Source organism: Pagrus major, chromosome 20 (genome assembly GCF_040436345.1).
Source record: "Pagrus major chromosome 20, Pma_NU_1.0".
In the NCBI taxonomy this organism is placed as follows: domain Eukaryota; kingdom Metazoa; phylum Chordata; class Actinopteri; order Spariformes; family Sparidae; genus Pagrus; species Pagrus major.
In genome coordinates this window covers 2,727,676-2,754,970 of record NC_133234.1, presented here as the reverse complement: position 1 = coordinate 2,754,970, position 27,295 = coordinate 2,727,676, and positions in this window count along the sequence as shown.

The window sequence follows — 27,295 nt, the reverse complement described above, 5'->3', positions numbered from 1 at the left end:
CTTTTCAGACATCACATCTGATTTCACATGTTTTACTTGTTTCAACTTTAAAAACGTGTGTGTTGTGTACATTCTTATTATACCAATATATGTACGGCCAATGCATGGATATAACTGTAGATTTAAACCTCTGGCCTCTGGTGCATTTTAAAAAAAACAGGATCTAACATTTCCTTCCCCTTTTTTTCTCCTCTTCTTCTATCTCCCGTTTTCAATCTATAGCCAGGGGAAAGACATCTAACGCAAAGGAGGAAATGGCCGAATACTGACGTGTGTTGAAAACCACTCTACAAAACTCATTTTGTAAAATTATTTTTAACATGCAACGATAGAATGTATATTCAGGTGGAGATTGACAGAGAGGCCCGTAACAACTGATAATGCACTTTTAGTGAAATATTGTCAGTGTAATAAAATGGATGCCTGAGTCCAAACTTGTATAAAATATGGTAATTGCAGTGTAATGCAGTAACATCTGCTACTGTCATCGTTAAAAAGAACATGCGTACCTAAAACAGCAATAATTGGCAGTAAAGAAAGTAAAACAAAACTATTAAATGAGGCCACTGCAGCAGTAAAATAAATGGGACTCAGCAAGAGGAAGACAGTTATGAGCCCAAAATAGAATTCAAATAATCAGTGGGAAAATTAATAAACCAATACATCACTGAAGCTAAACTAGGGTACAGAAAACTATGTTGTGACAGTTTCAGCACATTTTGTTGTAAAAGTCTAGATTCAGTTTCTTACATGCACATATGTATAAAAAAGTAAGACTTTACTGTTTGGTTAGTTCCACAACTCTGATGAGTGTTTTCATAAGCAGCAAGATGTTTTCTAGCAAAAAGCTTTGATAAACCTGTGCTGTTTAGCTGAAATGGGCAGATTAGAACACAGCAGTCACACTGCAGGTGTGGACCAACACAACTACACTGAGACCCCTTAGTAGAAGTGTTGGTCCGGCAACAAACAAAGTTCTCGGAAGGTGATCTGACTTCGATCTGACCCATCCACAAGGCTCACTCTGCAACTCTGAGTGGAATGGCTTCTTTATCCAGTTGTGCTTTGCATACTGTGATGCAGATGAGTGAAGTCAGCAGTTGCTAGCAGCTAGCTGGAAAATGAGTTGAGGTCCAAACCTGAACCATCAGTGAAGGGTGTTACTTTCTTGATATTTAGGCAGGTAGGACCTTCTTTCCACCCTAGACACATCTAAACAATAAGCCCAGTGAATGACCTTACATAAGTGCATTTGGTTGCTTTGAATTCTTTTCTATGAGATAATAACCCAAACTCAGGAGAAAACTCATCCACTAATTTGTACCACAGCAAACAAACTACCTCTGGTGGGCTAGTACTGACTGCTCTCATCCAAGTCTGCTTCTAATTGGCTTACCCTGATCTTCTTCCTAACCCTAACAATCTCACTCCTCCTGCCTAAACCTAATCAACTCAGCCAACAAAGGCAACATCAGAGGCAGAGTAGGGCAGGTCTCAGCAAGGAAAGCAGTGGGATCCATATTATCGCCACATACCTAGCTACATTCATGAAGACAAGGGAGAATGGCAATTGTAGATGAGTCTGTGTAGCTGTACTGGCCAAATTACAGAAATAACAACTCTTGGCTTATTTCTAGGACTGCTGTGAAGACAGTCTAGCAAACACTACCACATTCCGTCAACTTAAAATGTATTGATTGGACACCCTATTCACTACAGATTGGCTGTGCTAAAGCAACACAAAGAAACACCCAAGTGTACCCCCACATACAGGCCCCTACTTTCTACATTGGTGCACTGGCACTGGACTAGCCTGGAATTGCCCAACATGATCATAATTCCTGTGGTTACTCAGAGGCTGAGCTTCTGAATAAATGAATGGCTCCAAATTTATGATAGATTTTGTTTTATATGTCTAGAGAGAGTCTGAATTATTATCCTTTGCATACATTTTTCCACTACATTTCTATTAAATTCACATGGCACATTGATCTTATATTATGTGTAACTAGTGTCTGGTTTTCTATAGATACCTAGAGATATGTCTCTACAGGCTCTCCACCATGTAGTATTAAAAAGATCTTGAAAAAAGTAATACAGAGTGACACAAATTGTCTAAAGCTTTCATTATTATTACCATAATTTCAATATACTGTGAACAGCTACTCTAGCATTAATGTTTATGCAGATGTATTGTTCTCAGGGGGGTGGCAGTGGACACCTCCACATTCCTGCCCTGGAAAATGATCCAGCAGATGATTTTGACTGCATATTAATATTTTTGGGGTTGTAATGTTTTTTGTGTTTGCAGTTACCATCTTAGTTAATTGCTCTCGTCATGCTTCTCTTTGCGTGCTATTTCTGTGCAACATGTTTGTTAATTCCTTGTCTAATACTTGATCAAGTTGTCACAGTCTGCTCATCTCCTATCTACTGGTATCATTCCACTCACCTGTCTCTGCTCCATTCTGCCAGTCAGCCACACCTCCTCGTCAGGCCAACTCTCCACACCTGTGACAGCCCTGGCTGCATTTAAGCCTGCTCCTGTCTCTGCTTCAGTGCCAGATTGTTCTTGTGTCATGCCTGACTTTCCAGCGTTTTTCCCCGGACTGATCACCTGTTGCCGACCTCGTCTCTGCCCTGGATATTACCTCAGCCTTCTGTCTTCGACCACGAGTTTCGCCTATCCCCTCCTGGTTACACACCTGCTCGGCTCTGCGGCTACACAGCCCACCACTGGACCTGTCTGCCTGCTAGGTAATCCACCTGTTGCTGGCTTTGCCTTCAGTCAGCGACGCCAGGCTCACTCCTTCTCAGATCTCGCAGATCACTGTGAGCCAAGACTTTTCCCCCCGTCACTGTATAAACTGTTTAAGACTCCAGTGATAAATAAAGGTCATTACCGACTGATATCCCGCCTGCCTGTGCTGCTTTTGGGTCCTCACCACACCCGTGACACAAGTACCATATTGCCAACACCTGTCATCAATTTATGGCACCTCACATGCCCACATCGGAGAAACTGAGGAACCTGGATTGATGGGTGTTACGGCCCTGCATGTGTGTGTATGTGTGTGTATGTGTCTTGTCTCTCGTTTGGTCTCTCTCTCTTGCTCAGTCGCTCACCGGCCCAGATCAGGCTCCTCCCTCGTCTCCAGTGCCAGTGGCAGGTCCTGATTGGTGCGGCTCCGTCGGGTGCAGGAGCGCCAATCCGAGGGCAACAATCAGGAAACTGGAGTTTTCAAATGGTCCGTCAGCTTGTCAGTCGTGGCGACTGATCCCGCTGGCCAGTTCGCCTCGCTTCGTTTTGACGACGGTTGTGTTCTGTGGATGGTGTCGGGGTACTGGGCCAGGGCTAGAGTGTTTCGCTATCGAGATCGCACACACGTTAGGTTATTATTTGTATTAGACTTCACTAGAGTTAGGGGGTGCTGTTCACTTTGTATGTTCTGTTTTCATCGCCATTACCGGGGTGGGTTTTATTTTCATTGTTTGTCTGTTTGAAATTGGCATAACTCTGGAGTCAGAGTTGGTTATATTCCTTTGTTGTTTGAGCAGCATCCACCGGCCTTTTCCCCCGTCCGGCATCCTCAGTTTTTGTATCGTTCCTCCTTTGATAAATTGTGGCGAATAAACTATTTAAATTTCCACTTTAATATCTGGTTTTATGTTACTTCCTCCCCCTAACGAGCTGGGTTGTAACAATGGGTAATTGGGGAAGATGAGTCTCATGGTGGAAATGATGAATATGAGGATGTTGACAATGAGATTGTCATGGCTCTGTGTCTGTTTGTTTCTGTTTCCTGTTTTACTTTGAAGTTTTACCCTTGTGTGTCTCTTCTTGCTTTTCAGTTTCTCCTGTGTTTTCCCTCCCAGTGCTTTTCCACTCGTTTCCTCACCTGTTCCTCTTCCCTCCTCACTCCACCTGTTCCTGATCCCCTTGTTAGTGTCTGTGTATATAGTCTTTGTTCTCCCTCATGTGTCTGTCAGTTCATTTGGTTGTTCCCCTGTGATGTTCCTTGGTTTCTCCTGTTACTCTGAGTTCCTCCAGTGTCTCCTCCTGGATTTTGGTTCCTTGTTTTTTGATTTGTGTGTGTGTGTGTGTGTGTGTGTGTGTGTGTGTGTGTGTGTGTGCGCGCGTGCGCCCCTGTTGCGCCCCCCCCCCCCAAAATTCAGGGGCTGCAGCCCTCGAAGGGCACATTTGAAGGCCAATTATGTCATAATGCCGCGCGAAGGCTCCTTCAAATGCAGCCTGCCCTTCCCTCTTTTTCCCTCTCAACTTCAGACATGTTAAACTTCAAGGGACTAGAAAACCTCCAAATGCTAACTTTCAGTCATAATATTTGACGCTGGTCATGCTCAGCATTATGCTGTTGGAAGTTAAGCCTTAAAGGCCTTCACTTTCAAAATGTTTGACGGAAAAAAAGTCCAGTTCAATGTTTGGATTGAATGAAGAGCTAAGTTCAGGATTATCATCATCATCATTGTCATTATATTTATGCGACATTAGAACCATTTTGTCTGTTGACATAACACAACACGTGTGTTTCATTTCATTTTGTCTTAGGGAGCAAGGACCAGACAGAAACCTTCATCGCCCTCCGTGGTCAGCATGACCACCTGTTCACGGGGGCGAAACATTTGGCGGCTGTTGGGTGGAGGTAAGGCAATAACGAATAGCCCAGTTGTCAGTGTCCTGGTGTCACTCTTTGTAAATCTTTGCATCCCTGTGTGAATGTGGTCCTGTGTTCACATTTTCTCTTGCTTCTGTCCGTGTTCAGAACAATCCTGGAAGAAATGGGCCTGCAGGGGAAGGTCAAGCCCCTGCAGGCCAAAAAAAAATGGGACAATCTTAAGAAGAAATATAAGGTAGGTGCAGGTGTGATTGATGATGTGGAAATCACATTTTATTTATTTTACACATACAAGTTAATAAATACTTTGCTGGAAATTGCTGACGTGATTGATTTCCACTGCCTTAGGATTGCAAATATCCGGCCCCCCCCTGTCCTAATTGCCTCGTTGTCTGAGGACACACCAGGGCCAAGTGCAGCAGTTGACCATGCGGTCAAACAGGAGGAGGAGGGCCAGGGCCAGGAGCGAGGAGGAGAGGCAGGGCCAAGCCGAAGGAGAAGACGGACAAATGATGAACTAGTAGAGCTCCTCAGGGAGGACATGCGGCACCAGAGGGAGGCCGATGAGAGGAGGGAACACTCGAGCAGTGAGAGGATGGACAGACTGTTCTCTCTGCTCGAGCGGATGGCCGACCGTTAATTTTATTTATTTATTTATTTTCTTTTGGTCGGCCATCACTTTTCATTTATTGTTAATACATTATTTTGATTTATTCACCATTATTGTTTATGAGATGTTTTTTATTTAAGTAAAATATTTTCACCTGTCATTCGTTGTCCATTCCATTCAGTATTCACAATGTTCATAATATGAACATAATATTAACAGGTCACAACATCAAACCTTTCGTCTTTCACTTTCTGTCCCATATTTCACCTTCAACATACTAAATATAGCTGTTATTCACCAATGGGTTAATGTTAGTTTTGCAACGTTGATAATCCAATTCAGATTTGACACATCTTGTCGTTAATTTTTGTACACACAAACAAATGTACACGTTTGATAGATTTTAACCAAAACAGACTTTAATGCATCTCTTAATTGAACTGAAACATAACAACATTAAACAAATCAACCAAATCAGTTGCAGCAATAGGCTGAGCAGGAGTCCTTGGCAGTGCTGCTGGACTGGATGGGATGCCACAATAAAGACCCTGGTGTCAGTGGGACATCATCTGGGGTGGTATTCAGGGTGTTTGGGGGGTGTAGTCTCCACTGTCCACCACATCGTCCATCAACAGGGTTTGCAGGGCTGACTCGATCGACGGCTGCCATGCCACTAAGAATTGTTCAGGAAAGAGGCAAGAATTATGACTTCATAATGTGATCATACTATAATGATGACTGATTACGACGAACACAACTATCTACCAAACACTTTAAATAGGAATAATGCCTTTAAGATTATTTTACTTGCCAACTAAAGATAGTCGTGGTCGGGGATCACCTCCTCCAGGGCGGACACCTCCGCAGACAGCTGGTCCCGCCATGGAGCACCACTGGCTGCCTCCAACACGTTCTCCCCCTCATCCTCCGGCATGACGTCCTGCAGCTCATCCTCTGGGGGCATGATGTCACCTGCCCCCAGGCAGATGTTGTGCAGGATGGCACATGCTGTTACGACCTGAAATGAAAGGGAATATTCATCAATTTTGATTTACTCTGCTTCAGTACTCAAAGAAACAAAAAATGAATCCTGTTGTGTTATGACGTACCTGAGGCACAAAGGTGTGGTGCACCTCCAGCGCTTGCAGGAAGATGGACCTGAACCTGGTCTTCATCATTCCAAAGGCACGCTCAATGATACAGCGTGCCCTGGAATGATGGACATTGAAGCGCTGGGCTCCCACACCTTGCACAGGCCGCTTGTAGGGAGTCATGAGGGGGAGTGGATGTTGGAGGCACGGGTACCCGCCATCTGCGAGGATGAAGTGCCCTGGAGGAGGGTAGATGTGTGCTGGAGTACTCTGGAGTCGTGCACTGACCCCGGCCAGCCCACGTACATGTCTATGAAGCGGCCCTGATGGTCACAAACTGCCTGCATGATGATGGAGGAGAACAGTTTTCTGTTCTTGTAGCAGTGACCATCAGGGCCGCTTGGTGGCTTGATCCTCACATGGCAGCCGTCGATCGCTCCAGCAGCTTTTTAAAAAGCTCTGTGTCTTGCCAGCCCTGCAAACCGACGAGTTACTGCCACCAGGTCTTCAGCGGTCTTTGGGAGGTAGATGACCTTGTGGCGAATGGCCACCACCTCCCCAGTAAGTCGGTGGACGATCCAGTGGACAGTGGAGCGAGGCATCCCAAACACCCTTGAGACCACCCTGTATGATGCCCCACTCGCCAGCCAGAAGAGGAACACCAAGGTCTCTATTGTGGCACCCCATCCGTGTCTCCGATCTTGTTGGAGAAGGTAAAGCAGCACTGCCAGTGACTCTCTGCTCAGCTGAAAATCCTGTCTGGTGTCCACGTCCTCGAAAAACCTATCGAGGACGGGAACGGCCATGTTGACCCTGCAGTACAGGGGTCTGGTTTTGATTGGGAAAGGAGGGGAAGAACGGGAGAAGAGAAATGGTTAATTAGACAATAGCTACATCATTTTAGTTGATGAGATAATTCTAGTTCATTTTAGAGCTTTGACAGATAATGCTGAATCTGTTTATCGATCCACTTATCAGTCTATCTAGGCTTCTCAATCTGGTTTTGGTGATTCATGACAGTATATCTTAATATTAAATTGAGGTCGGGTCTGTCAATCAATTGTCACGGTTATATGGCATTCACCATATGTGCCTTTCTACAGTTTATATGTCTAGCATTTGAGTATTGTATTGGCATGTTACTGACCCCTGGCTAATAATGATGATGATGATAACATTACTGTGGGTTCAAATGAAAATGTTTTACCTCACCACGTTCCTCTCTCAACCGGAGTAACACCAGCCGGCGCCGACGGAGCAGCATCTCCTCTTCCTCCAGAATGAGGAATATTAAAAAGAAAATCAGCAATTCCATTGGATCAAACATTTTCGTCGGACTCTCTACTCGTGTTTTAGATTTCGCGGGCCTGGGCGGCAGATATAGTGACGTACGGGTGGGGCGGGAACATCTGGTGGCCAACCAGGAAATGCTCTGATGGCTAGACCGTCCCATTTAATAACGGTTGACGCGGCAAGATAAAATTAAGTTTCCGTGCAGTGGGCTGTGGTGAAAGATTACAGTCTGGGTGAGGGCAGCCTGACAAGCAACAGCAGAAGCAGTACGTTCCCAGAAAGGCTCCTGGGACACACTCTGGGCTGATGGGCTGAAGGAATTGATGCCTCTTTGGTGACTTACGAAGTTTAGATGTCAACTTTGCTACTTTTGCAGGATTACAGTATATCCTGTTTTATAAGAAACACACCTGTATGGGTTCTCTCCTGAGAACAAATTAAAAGATATGGCTGGTCATATTCTACATTTCCTGCCCAGTCTGTGGCACACACCCCTGAGCTTCTTTCAAAAATAATTCATAAATACAGTTTCATTTTAAAAAGGCCTCAGTAATTTCATAAAACAGACTGACACAGTAGATTTTATCAGATGTTGGTCAGGGGGATGGAGTGCATTTGTTGGGGACTATTTTCAGTGGCAAATTAATCCATATTTCATGCTCTAGTGATTATTTGGGGCAGCAGGATGACATTTGTAAAGATAAACTACAGTTTTATGATCATGGTAATGAAGAAACATGTCACTCAACATTGTGGCTCACCGATGTGTTTCATAGTTTTTTGGAGGAATAATATAGAATTTGTTGCTTTTTACTAAGTTGAATGAGCAACTTTAGCAACTGTAGCAACATTAATTATCATGTTGCAGGAACACCACCAACATGGCCATATCAGATTCACCGCTCCATGGCTGGTCACTTAAACAATACAGTGTAAGGTTCTGGCAGTACAGAGAGGCCAACTAAAACATGTAGAAGGGGTTAACACAATGTAGAAGATCAATAAAAAAGTCCATCTTCATGTAGAAATGCAACTGTGGTTGAAAAGATTTAATCTGACAATAACCTGTTGTCAAGCACTTGAAATATAAAGTGCATTGACTCGCTTACTGCAGTATCTTGTTGTTAATGCTGCACAAAAATCTCAAAATACCTTTTAATAAATAAAAAACCTTAAGCTCCTCCAATGTAAGATTTGAACTGTTAAGCTGATGTGATGCAGTTGGTGGCACATCGCCACAGTTTCATGGAACAGAGGGAGGAGAAAGAATCAGATCCTCTAAGAATAAGACGATATGGTCCTTCCCAGTTTCCTGCTCCAGTGATCATCTTGCTGAAGTAAAGCAGCTGATACTGACAGCAGATGATTGTAGAAGCTTTTGCTCTCAGACTTATTCTGAACTCAGAGAGGGGGCTGACAGAAAGTAGAGGATGGAGAGACTGAGAATAGGTTTAAGGAAGTGAGAGAGAGACAGAGAGAGAGAAAATCTGGTGTAATTTTCTACACTAGCAAGTTGAAAATGTTTTCACTTACCCGTCGTCCACACTGTCTGCTTGTGAAGTACCTGGTCAACTGCTGCGGCTCACTCGTGTGTGTGTGTGTGTGTGTGTGTGTGTGTGTGTGTGTGTGTGTGCACACAGGCAGCCGTGCTTGCTGCTGCAGCACGGCTCCTGCCTGCCCTATCTATTTACATGGAGTTTGCCTTTGATAATTATCAATAAATATGATGACATGATTTTCCTTTCCCCCTGTTGAAAGAGCGAGAAGAGCAGAAGGGAGAGAAAGGAAAAAGAGAGCACATAGGAAAAGAAACTGCCCTTCACCTGTTGTGTGTATGCTCTTGGTATCTATGACATATCTACAGATACAGACATTAACTCTGTAGTGAATTGCTGGTATGATGTTGATATGACTGTCTAAAGGCTGTTTTCAGGCAGTGCCCCAAAATGAAAAGCAAGAAGTTTCACCACGATCACGTGCTGCTCACACAGGCAGTCTGTTCAACCTGTGGCTTTATAACACGCCAGTGGTGATCTTATGATACACACTCTGGCTAATTTCTAGCCATTTGAGGTCTTTGAAGTCTACTCACTGATGGGATCCTGTTCATGATGGCAAATTATTAAAGATATGAAATGCATGACACTGAGATGGACGTGAAGTTTCTGTTCACTCATCAAAGTACGAGACAAGCCTTTGGAGGGAAAGCATGACTGTCTGGGTCTCAGCTGTCTTTGTCAAGTGCTGGGCAGGAAAAATGTTGTAGTTATACAGTAAAGCAAACAGCAAGGTCACACAGGAAAAGTAAAAGGCATTCAACTTTCTCTCACATCCAGCTGGATGCTCAGTGCAACCACTACAGTAGGCCAAATGTCATCCTCCATTTTTGGTCTGTGAAGAACCAGAATCATCTCAAAAGGACTACTACTACTACTTATTTCCCATGATAGAAAAATCCACAATCACTAAATATGTAAATGTTCTTCATTTGAAAAGTTTAACTACTGGTCTCCAACACCTACTTACAAAAAAGTTAATTCACAAAGATTGTGACCTGGGGTTTCACATTTCCACATCACATTTTGTAAGATGCATACTAGGTTCTGACTGGCTTCCAAAGTAGTTGTGATGTGACAACATCCTGCTGGTACATGTGTCAAACCTTATTTAAAGTGAGTAGTACAAGTACTCAAAATCTTTACCTAAGTAAAGTAGAAGTACCTGGTCAACAAATTGAAGTGCAAATTACTGTACATATTAGTATTTTTTTAAATTTTCAACATAGCTAACGATTGCTAGCTATCGTCATTTTGACCTACAGTATGTGCAACTTACTTAAATGTGCTAGTAGTGGTTAGAAGAGGAGTTTTTAGAATTGGGGATATCAGTGTTTTTCAGCAGGCACTTCATCATGTAACTGTTGTTTTTTTTTAGATTTTTGGATCAAACATGTGGCCAGGGATTGTTGCTGGAAACTGTCCCTCATTTTGGGTTTTACTCCGTTATCATTGCATTGTGGTCAAAATATAGTTGGTCCTTCTTTTTCTTTCAGGAAGCTCGCAACTTGGTATCTGCTGTAGAGCATGCTTTCCTTTTCCATGTCAATCCGAGTTTTTAGAGCAGACTAATTTTAAGTGGAAAATGCAGCAAAGTATAAAGTAGATGACTGTCAAACATACTTCAGTAAAGAGCAGAGGGTTTGAAAAAAGGAACATGAAAAGGAATTGTTCCTTAAAAAGAGGTTTTTGCTTATGTACACTTCTTCTAACAGCGACTACTTGTTTGGCAATTGTAGTGCATGAAGATACTGCGGCTGGTAGCTCCTCCAAATTGTGCTACATTTTTGTTTATTTAACTGACTTTTTTTCTGCTTTTTTGCTGAAACATGTACTGCCCATGTCATCATCACTGGAGAAGAAAGCGGTTGTTCTGGATTAAGAGCAGCGGACTTTGAGCGCAGGACTACAGCTGGACAAGGAGAGGTGGACTGTGTTTATAACATCGATGCTTGGTGCTCACACACAGTCACAGTTGATGGACAGTGTTTACCTGATGCCGACCTTTTGATACAAAGATGCCGACCACATTATCATCACCATCTTGTTGCTGCTGCTTTCATACACACTGACGCAGATTCAAACAATGCACTACATGTTCATGTATATTTGCATATAAATAACTGTATATATGTTCTGTAATTTGTGTAGCATGAAGGAGTCATACTTTCATTTTGTCATGCAACCCTGTGTTGTATAATGATGAATAAATTACCTTGGACCATGTTCATTGTAACATGTTACTACATACACCTGTCCCCTTTAGCAGATGAATGTAAAAACAGCCTTCTGCTGTCTAAATAGCACACATACAGTCAGTGAATTTCAATTTTTAATTTAATTGTTTGACTCTCTGAAATTCACTGACAATTAAATTAAAAATAACATTATTTTTGTTTAAACAAAAATAATGTTATTTTTAATTTAATTGTTTGACTCTCTGAAATTCACTATAGTTTTTGGGTGAAAGTAACACAAAACTAGTGTAATCAACACCAACAGTTATTTTAAAAAGGTAACTATAGTTACCTTAAAATGGAAGTAACTAGTAATATGTAATATATTACATTTTGAAAATAACTTGTCCAACACTGATTATTACTCACTCCACATATTACCCACATTTGCACTGTGTAGCTCATTCACCAGGATGGAAATATATGGATAGTTAATGAAAAAGCACACTTAAACTGATTAATCTGTCCCTTCATCAGAGGAATTACTTCTTTGATTAATTTCGCCATTCATCTCTTGACCGCTGTGACCAGTTAGTGCAGTAATGACAAATGGCAGAGTGGAGCTTTCTACCTCTGTAGACTCTCCAGGGGCCTTACCTCCATTACTGCCTTGGAGTCCAGTCCAGTTTCTGTGCCCTGAGGAGGCCCATCTAACCTCCAGGCTGGAGAGAGGTGGGGGTGGATGGGGATCAGAGTGAGGGGCTATTTTCTGCCTTAAAGACAGTTTCCACTGTAATTCTCTGTGAAGATAGCAATCGGCAGTGTCTCCAGGTATTTACTCAGACCCTCCTTTTTATCGGTGCAGGAACTCACCATACAGGAGGCTGACAGTGTTTATCTAAAATGCAATCTTTCTGAACTGTAAAGCACTGAATTTGTTGCCCCTGACTCAATGAGCAGGGCACCGAGGGTCAAAATCAATAACAACTTACAAGTTGCTGTGTGCCTGGGAGTTGGGTGGCTGAGCCTGCGGAGACAGCAGTGGAAGTGCAGAGGCTCTGGAAGTACCCATGGGCGCATGGACTTGGTCTTATCTTGTTGGTGCTGGGTCTCGAATCAAAGATTGGACATCACAGCAACTTGAGAAAATTCAAGTAACTCTCCAGAGCTCCGACACTATCCTTTTGTGTTTATCGCATTCTGAATTTTTGTGCAGATTATTCTCATATCATAAGTCAGATACCTTGGTTTGACCTTTCTGCACAGCTTAGAAACTGCATATTCAAGTTAGTATTTGGCAAAAATCACCCTCACTTATGGACATTTTTTGTGACTTTCTGAAACAGACTTACACCCACTGAAGTTAAAGTAGGCAGTATTTGAATTCCAATGCATTAATTGAAATTAATAAAGATCAAACGCCTCTCTTCAGGAACTGAGAAATGCTTTTCAAGTACAGCTGTTTAATCTATATTTTTTGAGATGCATTCTAGTCAGATGTTGAAATGGTCTAAACGTAGTCATCTCCCTCCAAGACAACACGATAACAATGTTCTCCCCGTTGCTTGACACAAGGAGACAAGCAACAACAGGGATTTAAACACAAACCGTCATACCGAGTGAGATGAGGCCCCTGAAAACAAGTGTTTTTCTCACTAATAGCTCCTTTTTGCAATTCATACATGTATTTTTTGTTAGTTCATGAATAATTGTTAGCTAGCTAGCTGTGATTGCTAATTGTGTGTCGAAATTAAATTCCTCTTTTGTTTCTGGCACACATTTCACAGCTTCTAGTACATTGCTACCACTGTCTGGACTGGAGTAGAGCTGACCCTGCTGTGCAGGTAGCTGAGAAAACCAAGACAGATTGCAATGAGAGGCAAATTAAAGTGTATTAAAGGGGCAAAGTGTAAGATATGGCCACAATTTTAGTTCAAAGAATTCAAAAAACATGATCAGCAGAATGTGAAGTAACAGCAGTGTTGATGTTACAGTCTGTCAAAGACATCTATATATTGTGTTGCAGAGATATCTTTTGAAGTTAGTATGCTAACCAGCTAGCCCTGGCCCGTCCTCTCATAATACCACTTTGTACAGAGTGTGTCTGTAGTCCTAAAACCTGGGAATCAGTTTGCATTTTTGGACATCTGGAAAATCTCAAAACCTCAAACTAAAATTTTTTTGGTGATATTCCAAAATCCCAGGCTTTTTTTCAAGGGACCAGGGTGATGCTAACTTCAGGGTGAGCCTACAAAATTACGTCATCGCCATACCACTCTATTGCAAAATGCTATAGTATACACAACCCTAGCCCTTTAACATTTGGTACATTTTCATAAATCCAATAAGATGTTCCAATAAGATGTTCTTCCTCGCAGCATGAGTAAGAATACAGTACAATCTCTTTTTCTTTTTTGAAGTTACATATCTGGTTACAACTGGGTCCTGTCTTATTCACAATCTATTTTAACAATATTACATCCTCTATAACAAATTGTAGCGCCCATCTTTATGGTGATGATACAGTTCTGTACTGCTTGAAGTTCCCCGGGTACACTTAATTTGGGAGAACTGCTTTCAGTTTCAGTGCTTCATACACTTGGAACATTTTACAACGTACATTTAAACTTGATACGGTCATACCTATAGGTCAGTTTAAGACTTTGATTTCTAACTACTCAGGATTTGAGTGTTTTTAACTACCTGCTGTCCTGTATGGTTGTTTGCCATTTATCTTTTACGCACCTCTGTTTTATTTGTATTTTGTCATGTTTGCTTGCTTGCAGTTTCTTATCATTTTCAAGCACTTTTTTCCATTTTGTTTGTATTCTGTCATGCTTCTTATCTGTTATCATTTTTATGTACCCATTCTGTTAATTCTATCTGTGATTATGTTTGTTGTTTCTGTTTGTTATCACATTTTTGCACCTATTCTGTTTTTTTTTTGTATTTGTGAAAATGAGGGCTTGCCCTCAATGATTTTTCGAGATTTAAATAAAGGTTGAATGAATGAATGAGTGAATTGCCTAAAACCAGCATTAGACAGCCCAGGCTCAAAATCAGCATTGTTTACAATAGGGGTGAAGACAGATGTCAGTTTTGACCTTTCCTTGAGTCGACACACCGACCGCCAGATCTAAAATGTATTAAGTGTAACCGGGTTGTCACAGCTTGACCGAATAGTTTTAAATTTCTTAAAAACCAGTATGTCCCTCAGTGGATACTTCAAAAGGTAAGTTTCAACACCCAGCCAGATAGAGTTTGGATTATTTACGACCCAATCATAAATATACCTTATATGAGAATGCAGCTGATATGTTCTGATATTTGGTAAATCTAGACCCCCCATAGAAGCTGGTAGCTGCAATGTAGCCATCTTGAGCCTTGGTCTATGTTTACTCCATATGAAAGAACTAAAAGAACAGCCATTTAAGTCTTTCATCACCCTATTTGAGAATAAGACAGGAATCATTTGGATAGGATAGAATAATCAAGGTAATATAGTCATCTTAACCAGGGATAGACAAAGAATTCCATTGCTCCAAATCCTGCCTCACTTTCTCAAAGAGGGAAACAAAGTTTGCTTTGTACATTTGCTTAAATTTAGGGTTTATAAAAAATATTGAGATACACAAAACCCGCTGGAGGCCACTTAAAAGGAAAGAAAGGCAAAGCAGACAGGTATTGAATTGAGGCTGCCAAGTGGCATGGCTTCAGACTTGGTCAAATTAATTTTATACCCAGAAAATTGCTAAATATATCAATAATGTTAAATAGAGCTTGTATTGGCATCTCTGGATTTGAACTAAATACCAACACATCATCGACATATAGGCTTATCTTATGATGTTCATTATCAACTTGCAAACCTTGTATAGAGGGCATCATCCTCATGGCCTCTGTTCAATGGCAATATAAAACAAGAAGTGCGATAAGGGGCAGCCCTGTCCCGTTCATCTATACACTGGGAAACTGTCCGCTCCAAGCCAATTACTCAAGATAGATGACTTTAGACTTTAGACTTTTATTTATCCCACATCGGGGAAATTTACTCGTTACAGCAGCAGGTAGACAGACATCCAATACGTACAGGGGACATAAAACAAGTAGACTTAAAATACTAAAAAAGATTTAAATAAGAGCCAGAAAATATAAATGTGTAGAAAAATAAAAGAAAATAAAAAAAGGTATTAACAAGGTATTATTGCACACGGTAATTGCACAATATGGCGGAGGTAGAAGTGGTAATAGTGCAAGATATGGAGGTGTTTAAGGTGCTTATGGTGCTACGTTAAGAGTTTTTGGTGTTGTACAGTCTGACTGCAGATGGAATGAACGACCTGCGGTAGCGTTTTGTTTTACACCGTGGGTGGATGCCTGGTCATACAAGATTTTGACCCATCTGATAAAATTGTCACCAAGACCAAATTTGTTTAAAGAATAAAATGAATAGGCACATTCTACCTGGTCAAAGGCTTTCTCAGCATCTAAAGAAAGCACTACACCATCAACATCTCTTTGTTGGAAAACCTGAATGACATTAAGAAGGATTTGCTTCCCTTAGGGTCTGGGGAAATCCATTATATAAAAATGAGTGGTTAAACATGTCAAGTAGGGGGTCTGCTATTAAATCACAAAATTCTCTATAGAATTCACTACTGAACCTGTCAGGTCCAGGAGCTTTCCCGTTCCGTAAAGATTTTATAGTATTCAATACCTCCTCTCTGGAAATGGGGGCATTAAGATTGGATTGCTGCTCTATTGATATAATAGGCAGATTGAGCCGAGAGAAGAACACTTTCATTAAGTCAAATGCATCACTTAGCTATTCAGATGTATATAGTTTAGAGAAGAATGTCTTAAAGGTGTCATTTAGGAGCTTGTTAGCATATATGCGATTACCCTGAAGATCACAAATAGCGCCCTGTTTTTGCTAAGGTACGCCAAATATTTTTTGGGTTTATTCCCATGTTCATAAAATCTTTGCCTGGCAAATCTAAGTTTGGTCTCCTCATTTTGTTTAAGAAGGCTATCTAAAGTTGATCTGACTGCTAATATTTCTTGGAATAGGGTAGGAGATGGAGAATCAACATAGGCAAATTTTGCCTCCTCAGCTTTTGCTGTCTCTTACTGGCTGAAAAATGAAATAATTATGCCTCGAGCATATGTTTTACTAGTTTCCCATAAAAGGGCAGGATTATCTGTTGACTGTGAATTAATAAGAAAGAAAGGATCTAAACTCAGTACTAAAATATGATGTGTTCAGTCTCCAATGTTTAACTCTGTTGCCTATACCCTTAAGAGAAAGATCCAACACTACGCTGGCATTGTCTGAAATAAGAACATTGCCAGTTGAACACGATAAAACTGAATGTAAACTGGGCCCAGGTAAAAGAAAAAAAAAAAACAGTTCTTGTGTATGAGGTGCAGAAAAAAAGTATTTTCATTGTCTTAGGGATGAATCGTCCTCTATACATCAACAAATCTTCACACACAGAATTGAGAGACTTAGCCTGCTGAGAAAGGCATATAGCTTTGTAGGGAAGTCGGTCAATAAGGGGGTTCAGTATACAGTTAGAATCTCCAACAAAACAGAGCTGTTGATGGGACAGACGATTGTGAAACAGTGGAAGCAGAGGGTCCAGCAGCCGAGGACTACATACATGTCCCTCACTGAAGACGAGCGCCACTGTTAAAAATGTGCCAGGTCCTGGCGCACCTGGCTCATAAAGGGAATGGGAGATGACACTCGGATTGTTTTAATTTATGTTCCGCCCAAAACACACCCATAACTAATTCAGAGTCTACATACAACCCCTTTGCGGCCAGATTATCTGCCGCTTAACTAGCAAAATTGACTTGGACATGCCCTAAAGGCACTAGCGCCTTGTGCTTTAGACTACATGCCATAGACAGTCTAAATAGGGCCCAATGATTAAATAATCTGGCTCTCCTGACTCTCGCTCCTCTGACATTTCACCTCTATCATGTCTCTGAGGTTGCAGCCTATGGCTAAGTGACCCTATTAGCTAATGGTGGCTAGCTATAGCAAAGAGCAGAAGTTGTCAGTTACTCTGGTGATATGTATTATTGGAGTTACCTTCATATTCTGGTCATGTAACTTACATATTTGAGGTGTCTAAATTTTATCTGGATTCAAGACACTTGAATAGTGTGTAAAAGTGTGACAAAAGTGTGCTCTGTTATCTCCATTTGTACAAGTCATGGCATTGAGATTACATGCAAGACGCATCATTTTTTGAGAGAGATGGAGGCAGTGTGATGAAACTTAAAGGAGGCTATGATGGCAGTCTATTTGAATTTGTACCTGTTCTGAACAGCTATAAACACAGTAGACCTGATTGGACAACACATCATTCTACCTACACTGTTTGATGCATAATGACTCTTTAAGACTGATAATGTTATCAGTGAGGGAAAAAGACAGGGGCACTTTGTTCATTACCAAAAAAAATATACACCACTCAAATTCAAGCCCTGGGGGAGCACAACTGAATGCACTGGCTAATGGACTCCCTATTCTCTTCTGCATGTGTGGTGTCAATTGATTTGTCAAGAATACCCGTGGGTGTGCTGCTTTTTAATCAGGACCTATCAATTCATAAATTAAGACTGATTAAGTGATCAATTTACCTTTGTCATAGTTCTGTCATCATCAGCTAATGGGTGTCTTCAGGGAATAAATGAGGAGATAAGTAGGACTGGAGGCTGTTCAAGTCTGGCTGTACGATGATGGGCTGCTCCTCTGGGGTGATTGCTGGCTCATGTATCAGATTCATATTATCATGTCGCACTTTTCTGTTATCATTAACACAGGAACCGATTCTGATTTGTATGCAAAAAAGCCTCAGTGATGTTGTTTTCTAAACAGTCTGTTTGGCAGTTTACAGCATTTATAATACACTACATCTTTGAGTTTTATCACAGATCTGCTTTGATTTCCCAAAGCCTACAGCAAGTACCTGCTGCTTATATGCTTCACTGATACGGTTGGCATAAAAGCATATGTCAAACAAGAGGAAAATATTCAAATATTTATATTTTATATTTATATGCATATGAATATCCTGGAACTATGTAGGATTTCCATTGATTGCCTTGTCTTGCTTTGTCTTTATAGTGGGTTGATTTGGGGGTATGAAGATCTATGGAAATTGCTTATTCACATTATTATTCTTGTGTAATAATAAAGGGATCACTCAAATGAACAAGCCCAAAAAATGAGTTAGCATCTCCGTACTTGTGGTTCACTGGTGAAGTCAATGGGTTTTCGATTAGATGCCTGAACTAAAGTCTGTGGTAGCAGCATGAAATATGCCGGTACATTCCCCACTTGTAAATTTTAAAGCATTTACATGTCTTTAAAAAGGTGGTTTATAACAAGTGACTAAATGAGACTGCAGAGGTTACTGGGGATTTTAGAATTAAACACGCCAAAAACAAATCACTTTGCAGGCGAACTTTGGTTCCAAACTATTCTAACTCAAGCTTTCCAACTTGTAGATTGATCAATTTACAGTAGAGTGTGAAGAATATTGTGTTGTAGGCAACTTAGTGTAGTTCGTTTATAGTCTAATGTTAGCTTTTTAGTTATATCAATCACATTTACACCAAAAAGTGGTTCTCATATGTGAAGATTAATTTGCTGAGCAAAACATGTAAGTACCATAAACTTGTGTTTGCCACGGAGCTTCTGCAGTAACCAAATTTAAAAGAAAAATCCCATTTTGTCGAGGAACTTCCGGGTCAGCCTGCAAAAATCAGTCATCCCTGCTGCTATGGACTTTTGCCATTTTTAGTTCATTGGGTTTGTTTAAAATAGGACACAAAAATAGGACACAGCGGTCCATAAAACTCACACTAAATGCAACTTTAAGCTTTTAATTCACACTATCTAACGAGTATCTACTAGACAGTAAAGAAGCCTCACTTGAACATCACACTGGTGGTTTAATTTGTGATCCATCCGCCTCATAAATCCAGCTTGTTTCCTCTGCGTGAAAGAATGTTTGCTGTAGCTGGCTGACAGTGGCTGTTCTCTTCATAGAAAAAGAAACTGCAGACTCGACTGGGGCGAAGACAGCAGGGCGAAGAGAGCAGGGCAAAGACAGCAGGGCTTGGCTGCGATCCGGTTTGCAGGGATGAGAGGCTGGGTTGCATGTGTGGCCGGCAGATGTAATGGCTCTCCATGCCACTGTATGGCACTGTGCCAGGGTCTCGCTGTGCTGTTTGCTGGGCGGCACCATGCGCACCTACATAGGCAGGTGCCCGACCACACCTCTTCCTCTCTCTCCTTCCTTGGATGATCCCCGTGGTGGTGGCTGCAGCCTGGCGTGGTGGAGCAGTGTGTTGTTGGTTGTTGGTGTGATGCCGTGGCCGCCAATGTGCGTCACTGTCGTCCAAAGGTAATGCGCTCTGCCAGTATATCCTCTCCATTCCGGTGCGCAATCGGCGCTGTGTGCGCACTTGTGACACCGGTGTTTGTGTGTGTGCAGCTGGCTGTTGGTGCAGAGGGACTGGTTGCTCCGCTCGGAGCCCTGCATGGTTGCTTTCCGGTTCTCTCGGTGAGTTGGCGTTGTCTGCCTTACTATATCGGCTGGCGCTTGGCTCTCAGCTGACATTTTAATTGCTTCATCTGCAGTTAAGTTAAGCCGCAGACCCGAGACTTCATCCTCCTATCGTCAGTGAGGCTGTGTCGGTGCCCGCCGGTAGGTGAAAATCTTCCCTATGAATGAAACTCACCTTTAAAATAATTAATAATTCACCAAAATGTTAACATAAATCATTTGCTTTTTTTTTTTTAGAGGCTGTAGAGGTGCGTGGCCTGTCACCGGCCACCGCCCCCTAAATACAGCTGCTGTTTTGCTGCTGTTTTGCTGCTTTGCGGTGTTGCTGCTTTGCCGCTCTGGTCCTTTCCTCATTGTTTGTGTGCATTGATTTTGTTTTGTTTTTTGTTTTTCTACTGATCGCTCCTTAGTTATCTTGTTATTCTCTGCCCTAATTTGTGTTAAGAATTAAAACAATATGGTTATTCTGTACTACTTTGTCCTCTGAATATTAATTTGGTGCACATGTAGATTTGGTTAGTTAGATTTTATTGTCACCACCAGGGTTTTTGTATTTTTTTCCTTACAGACGTGTGTTAATTTTCTTTTTTTTTTATTTGACAGGTGCTGTGGGCCCAGACAGCAGTTCACTCCTTTTGATGGTGGGTTTTCTTTGCACTCCCGATTTGTTTGCTGGTTTGCTGTGTCACACGTGATTTTGTTTGGTTGTGGACCCCCTTCCCTCATTCTGATCCCTGCTGCCTTGGTAAACCCCAGCCCTGTCTTCAACTCCTTTTTGGTTTCCCTTATTGTGCTATTAGTCTGAGGGTTAAAACCCTGGTGGCCAACATCTTTTTTTAGCTAGTTACCTTTTCTTTTTTCCCCTTTTTGTTTTTGTCTAATAAATCATTTTTAATTGAACACGTCCTCTGCCCAAGTGGAATCTTTTTATCGAACCTGTGTCCTGCATAACTGCATGTTATTAATATAAAATAAAATACAATATATAAAATGGTTAAATCTTAATGTAATTTCCTGGAGGTGAAATTCCCCTAGGTGGCGTTGTTACGGCAACTTACTGCACCACTGCCACACATGCAGTCTGTGGCTCATCCAGCAAGGTTGGAGACTGGGTCCTCGGCCTAGGTCAAATCCAGAAGTTTAGGTGCTCCCTTGTAGTGACTGCTGCACAGAAGAAAGCTGACACAATCAGCAGCGCCTTACTGTGGAACTGCCACGAAAAGTGGTGAGTGGCTGCATTTATTAACGTCAGGGCCATTCTGCCCGAACTGAGGTGCATTCAGGTACCGACTCAGCCAGTCGGCTTGAGAGTTTGAGTTTGCGTCAACCTAGCAGCCAGGTGGGACTTACTGGACAACTGGAGTTTGAGCGCACTATTACTTTGTTTGCATGCTCTGCTAGTGTGTGGAGGCCTCATGTTAGATTTTTGGTTTTACATGCAAGCCTCTATTGTTATGACAATCTGGTTAAGTCCTGACGCTTTGAAAATTCACACTAGTGTCCTGTCAACTGTTTTTTAGAAATCTCTTTTATAATGGTGGTGTATGGGGAAACTACTTTTTTGAGCTGCAGTACCGTCAATGGCCACTGGGACAAAGATCAGAAGTAGTTCATAAGGTTTTTTTTCTGTTGAAAAGCTGTACACTTCCCCCATATCGTTCCCCTGTCGTTTGATAATAAGCCTGACATAATGCTGCAACAGGATCAGACCTGTGAGCTTTGGGACATCCTCTAAATGGAGGAGTCATGTTAATGATTGCCTGTGATTAACCTTCTGTTAGGGGTAACCCACATCTGATTGCGGGGGCTGGTTCAGCAGGTCATGAGGTTCCTACTTAACATACAAAATCAGCCAAATAATGGGAATCAATAAAGCTAAAGACAAGAGAGAAGGGAGATTTTTTCCTGCTTTCCTTCACAAAGTGAAATTAACCTCTTCCCCCTTTTAACCTCAGGTAAGCCATGTATTTTACACTCTGACAGGCCACTGAGCAGTTCTTGGAGTCCCTTGTCAAATGAATGACAAGGAATAGAAGCTGGATATTCTGCACCACAGCCGATACCACTCCAATGAAAATAACGTTTTCTTTGCTGTTTGCAGTTGACAAGAGCGATATCCCCTGCATGATTAATGTCTTAATGAATATATGCACAGAAGTTGTAAGTAATCAATATAGAAATCTGATTACAAATTTCAAGGTATCTTACTAGATTATACAGAATTAAAGCAGCACTTAATATTTTAACCCAGATAGGGTAGATAAAGATCAGATTTGAAACAACAGAGGATTCTTAGACTAAGAAAAAAAAGGTTAGCGATGGGAACTTGTAGGGCCTGTTTGGTTGAGCAGACGCCTCCTAGAAGGTGGCCAATTGCTGCCAGCTAGTCAGCCTCATGTGACGAACAGATGTAGCCATGACAGTCTTTAATCACAATATTAAACCTGCAATCTACTAACTTTGATAACAAAAAATAAAAAAAATCTAACAAGATTGGAAATTAAATTGCCAGCTGTAAATTTTAATTTGTCATTTTAAGTTTTGTTTCAGTTGTAAATTATCTTCAGAGTTTCAGCTCGTCACATCCTGTACCTTCCAATAACTTCAGTGACCCGCAGTATTAACAATTTTCAGTTTGACAAATTGAAAGAACCCTCTGAATCTCAGTAAGTGAGCAGCATCAATACTACCTGCAGAAATACTAGTGATTAAACCGTCTCCATTCCCAGGTAACTGTGGTAACACTGAGTTCACTGCTGCTGAGAAGCACTCCAGTCTCAGAAGGTGAAATCCTGTTCCATCTTTGATTTTATATTGTTTGTAGTGACTTTTTTGGAAATCACTCAGGCTGTTTCTCAAGTCAGATCTGAAAGATGGAGTCTCCAGACAACACCAACATATCTGCATCGGTTGCTGAGGAAACAATGTAGGTGTCAGTGACGTGACTATAATGGTACTAGATGACAAACAATCACATGTTTAGCGTAAATCCACACTGTTTTTCTCTGCGTTGTCTTCATACCGCTCTCCTAGAAGCAACCTGGATTCTGCTCAGCAGCAAGAATGCACTTCTGTCTCTCTGGATTTGACATCGCTGTTGTGTGTTGCGCTGCAAGTGACACAGAAGATGCTATGAAATTTGATATGAGCAGTTAGTGTCCAGACTGAAACACATTTGAATTGCGTTTCAAACCACTTCCAAATGTGGTTTGGATTTTATTTGCGAGAATGACATTTCATGTGGTTGCTTGTCCAGACTTCCTTAAATCAATCCTGATACAATCTGGATATGCCAAAAAATGGATTCGGGCTGACAGTATGAGCATAGCCCTAGGCTGAAGACCAAATATCCACCCATTGGACATGAGAACATCAGTCATATGTACTATTTGCCCTCCAACTAGTGAGTTTGTACTTAATATTCATTTTATTAACACATATCCCTTAACAAATGTTATGAAAGCAACAAAATGTTTGAGTCATGTAGCTATGGCTCAGGAGGAGGATCCAACAATTGGAGGATCGGTGGTTTGATTCCTGGCCTTTGCAGTCTACTTGTTGAAGTGTCCTTGGACAAGATACTGAACCCTAAATTGCTCCGTGTGGCTCTTCTATCAGTGTGTATGAATGGTTATAGCTAGTTTATTTGCAGATAAATTATTACTATTAGTATTATTATATTATATATAATAGTAGTAGTAGTACTAGTTTCATCTAAAAATGTTGTCCTCTTATCTTTGCAAATGCAACTGTGAACCTTTTTCAGAACCGGCTTGTTTTTCCATGGGCATGAGAACCACCAATGAGTCACATCATTCAGTCACTCCATACGTCTCTAGTTTCTTCTTTAAAAGTGTTGCTCCTGGCTTTGCACTACAATGTCATCCAAACACGACTGGTTGTCAGACCACTGTTGCTTCAATTTGGCGTCCATAGAGAAAATCTTTTGCTTTCTTCTCTTGTGGATAAGTCAGAACATGGTTTTAGTTGGTCCTCGGTCACGATAACCCCAACCCCCAGCCCCTGACAGAAGTGGTTCTTTGTTCTAGCCCAGCGTCGAAACCGCCTTGGTCAAAAAGGGGTACAACTCCCAACGGTTCTCCTTCATTCAATCAAGCCTAATTCATAATAAAACATAGCCTATTTAATTCTGCTAGATCCAGATTTATTGAGTCTGCATCCATTATTACTCACTCATAGATACCAGCCATCTAAATACGGCAGATTTTTTAAATCGATATCCTTTCATTTTTATGTATTCATTTTTGTTATTATGATTTTATGTATTTTCCACTGTTATGAGCATACAATATAAATACATTTTTTGTTCAGATTGCAATCCAGGGCTGCAACAAGGAGTATTGTGTTGCAGTTCAGTTTGGGGCCAAAAAACCTACTGTCATAGTATCTTCCTGACTGCATCCCACTATCTCCCTGATCCCTCTCTAAGGATTATGAGTCTTTTCATGTCATGTAGTTGCAAACACAATAAACTGTACAAATGGTATTGTACTTTCACTTGCTCAGTTTCTCCTTGAAGGCATTTATGGCGCTGTACACACGAGAAGTGGCAGAAGTAGTTGTGTGAAGAATGAATAGAAGAGAGCCACTGTTTGACAATCCAACAGGCACTTTATGTAAACCAAACAGAGGCCTTGAAAGTTATCTTCTTGTCTAGTAGTGGTGTTGGGCTATGACATTGTGTTCATTTTCACTGACCTTAAACACAATTACTCAAATGTTTTCCCATTTTTACACCAATCTACTCCATGGTTACCACTTGGAACAATCAATGGACTTTACACACTTGGGGCTCTGTGCTCGCTGAGAACGTGCACACATTCCTGAGTACTCAAGTACTCGTGAATGACATGCAGCGCTGTTTTCTTAAGCCATCTGATGGGCTCATCAGTGCGTTTAATAGATAATCAATCCTACATGTCTTTAAATGTTTAGTGCCAATCACTGGTTAAATAAAGTTGGCATACTGATGACACAGAGCCAAACTGAAGCATTTCCTGGCATATTATTCACTGAATAATGAATCTTTTGTTTGATTTGTGATGCTAACATTTTTGCAAGTGATTAAGAAAGTTGTTTGAAGTCCTGAGGTTTCACATCAAAATATTAAGTGTGGCCAGCAGTCCTATTTTGAGCTGCATGGTGAGAAGTTTAGCATTCTCTGCACTGTGATGACTGTCTGTATGCTGTTCACCAACAATAAGTACAGTCCCATCATGCACAGCAGTGATGATCATAATTGTCCAGTGTCATAGTGATTAATAGCGTTTAATCAGGCAATCAAAAGCCCCACCTGCTCAGATGATTCCTTCATTGTTTGATTTATTTGTTTCGTTCCTCATCCCATGCTGCACCTCTGCTGTCTGTTATCAGAAACTCTCCAGCCGCCTCTGCCATCATGAAGAGTGTTCTCTCATGTCTCCTCCTCTGGTCTCTTCAGAGCTGAGTACACACACACCATTAGGACGATCAGTAACCCTCGAGAGCACTGTTTTATCATATCATGACCTAATTTCATGCACTTTAAACAAAGAGGAGGTGGCCACTGTAAATGGATGATGTAATGTTTCCATCACGGGTCAAGCAAGCAAAAATATGGCATTATTCCATTAGAGTCTGTGAATATTAATAATGTGTGTTATACATGTACAGTTATACATGTGCAGTGGGTCTGCTGTTGAAAATTAGCCTGTTGTACATGTTCTATACTTCGCAAGCACCTTAATGAGCTCTACAGCTTTGCACAAGGCAGTATACTGTTCGCATATCCAAATGTATCGTTTATATATCATCTGTGAGTCTTGGGATAACATAAGAACCACCATTATGTGCCAGTGATCAGAGGCATCAGTGTCATAAGGAAGCAGCAGCAGATGGCTCTGGTTAATGCCTGTGACTCTCTTCTTTGCTCCTGTTCCATTTATTTGCTCTGTTCGGTAAACAATGATTGGTGCCTGGCTGCCCTGTGTGAGCCAAATCAGCTCTCATCTAGTGTGATGAAAAGTGACATAAATAGATTTGGTCTGAAAGGTTTCCTTTCCCATGATTAAGAGCCTCACAGGATGCAGTGAGAATCCTGATTCTAATAAATTTGCTTTCCATATGCAAACCAGCCGCAAAACAAACTCATCAATTTCACATCAGCTTTCATTTAGCTTAATGGCCAGCCATTAACAAAACCAATCGCCTCCCTCCTGGTCCTCTCTTGCCGTGATTCTTTGAGTTATCAGAGCACATGGAATCATATTCTCACACATACACACACCAACATGCACTTGCTGACTTTACTTACCAAGCAGCTCTGTATTTGTGGTGGCACCAGATGGTGGAGATTGTTACCAGCACTTACTCTGGGGTGAGAAGTATGAGGAATTTATTGTACATGTCCCAGAGTCTAGTACGATACATCTCAATGCATTTCAATAATGTTGCCTAACCTCAGAGTGAGTAGCCATGCAAAGGAGGCTGTCATGATTAAACACATTTTTAACGCAATCTTAAAGACATAACAATGCTGCTCGTGATGGGATTTTAGCCTGTCAGCAGCAGGATTGCTCTCTTCTGAAATTGCTCCTGTCTTAACTCCCTCTAGTTCTCAAGTGTTGCAGGAACAGAGAGAGATGGTTGTGGGTGGAGGGCTGATGATTGTGTTATATGACAGTCATCCATATTGTTTTTTTTTTCTTTTTCTCCCAGATAATTTAATTTAATTTTTGCCTTTATTGGACATATAATGGTAAGACTGACAGGAAATATGGGGAGAGATATCGCAGTGTGTGGTATTTAAAACACCCTGAGCCGTCTGTCCACAAAGCAGAGGAAGAGTTACTGTGGCTGAGTGTCAGATGTATCTTAATGCTTGGCTGCTATAAATCAGAGCAGCAGAGATGACACATTTTCAGTTCCTTTTGCAAATGAAAAATGAAACCGAGGGAAGGCGGATAAGATACTGAGTTTTATTACTTAATGCAATCCAGCCACTGCAATCTGTGTTGGCACATTTTAAAAAAATAGAAAGCCATCCGGTTTACTTTTTAAATTTAAATTGGAAAAAATAATCAAATTAATAAGGGGACATTTTTAATGAATGTGTTCCAAACAGTAATTGCATTATTAATAAATTCATTATATTATTAAACTTTATTCAAATAGATTTATTTTCTCTGCAATATCCACTCGCAAAACCACAACTGACATTTGACTGACAAATGAACAAAATTAACTCACAAAAATGTCAAGAAAGGAAACACTCTTGCATCTATTTCCCTTACTGAACAGAAAAATAAAACTGTACACCTTCTGAATTCAAGTTCCTCTATGAACTA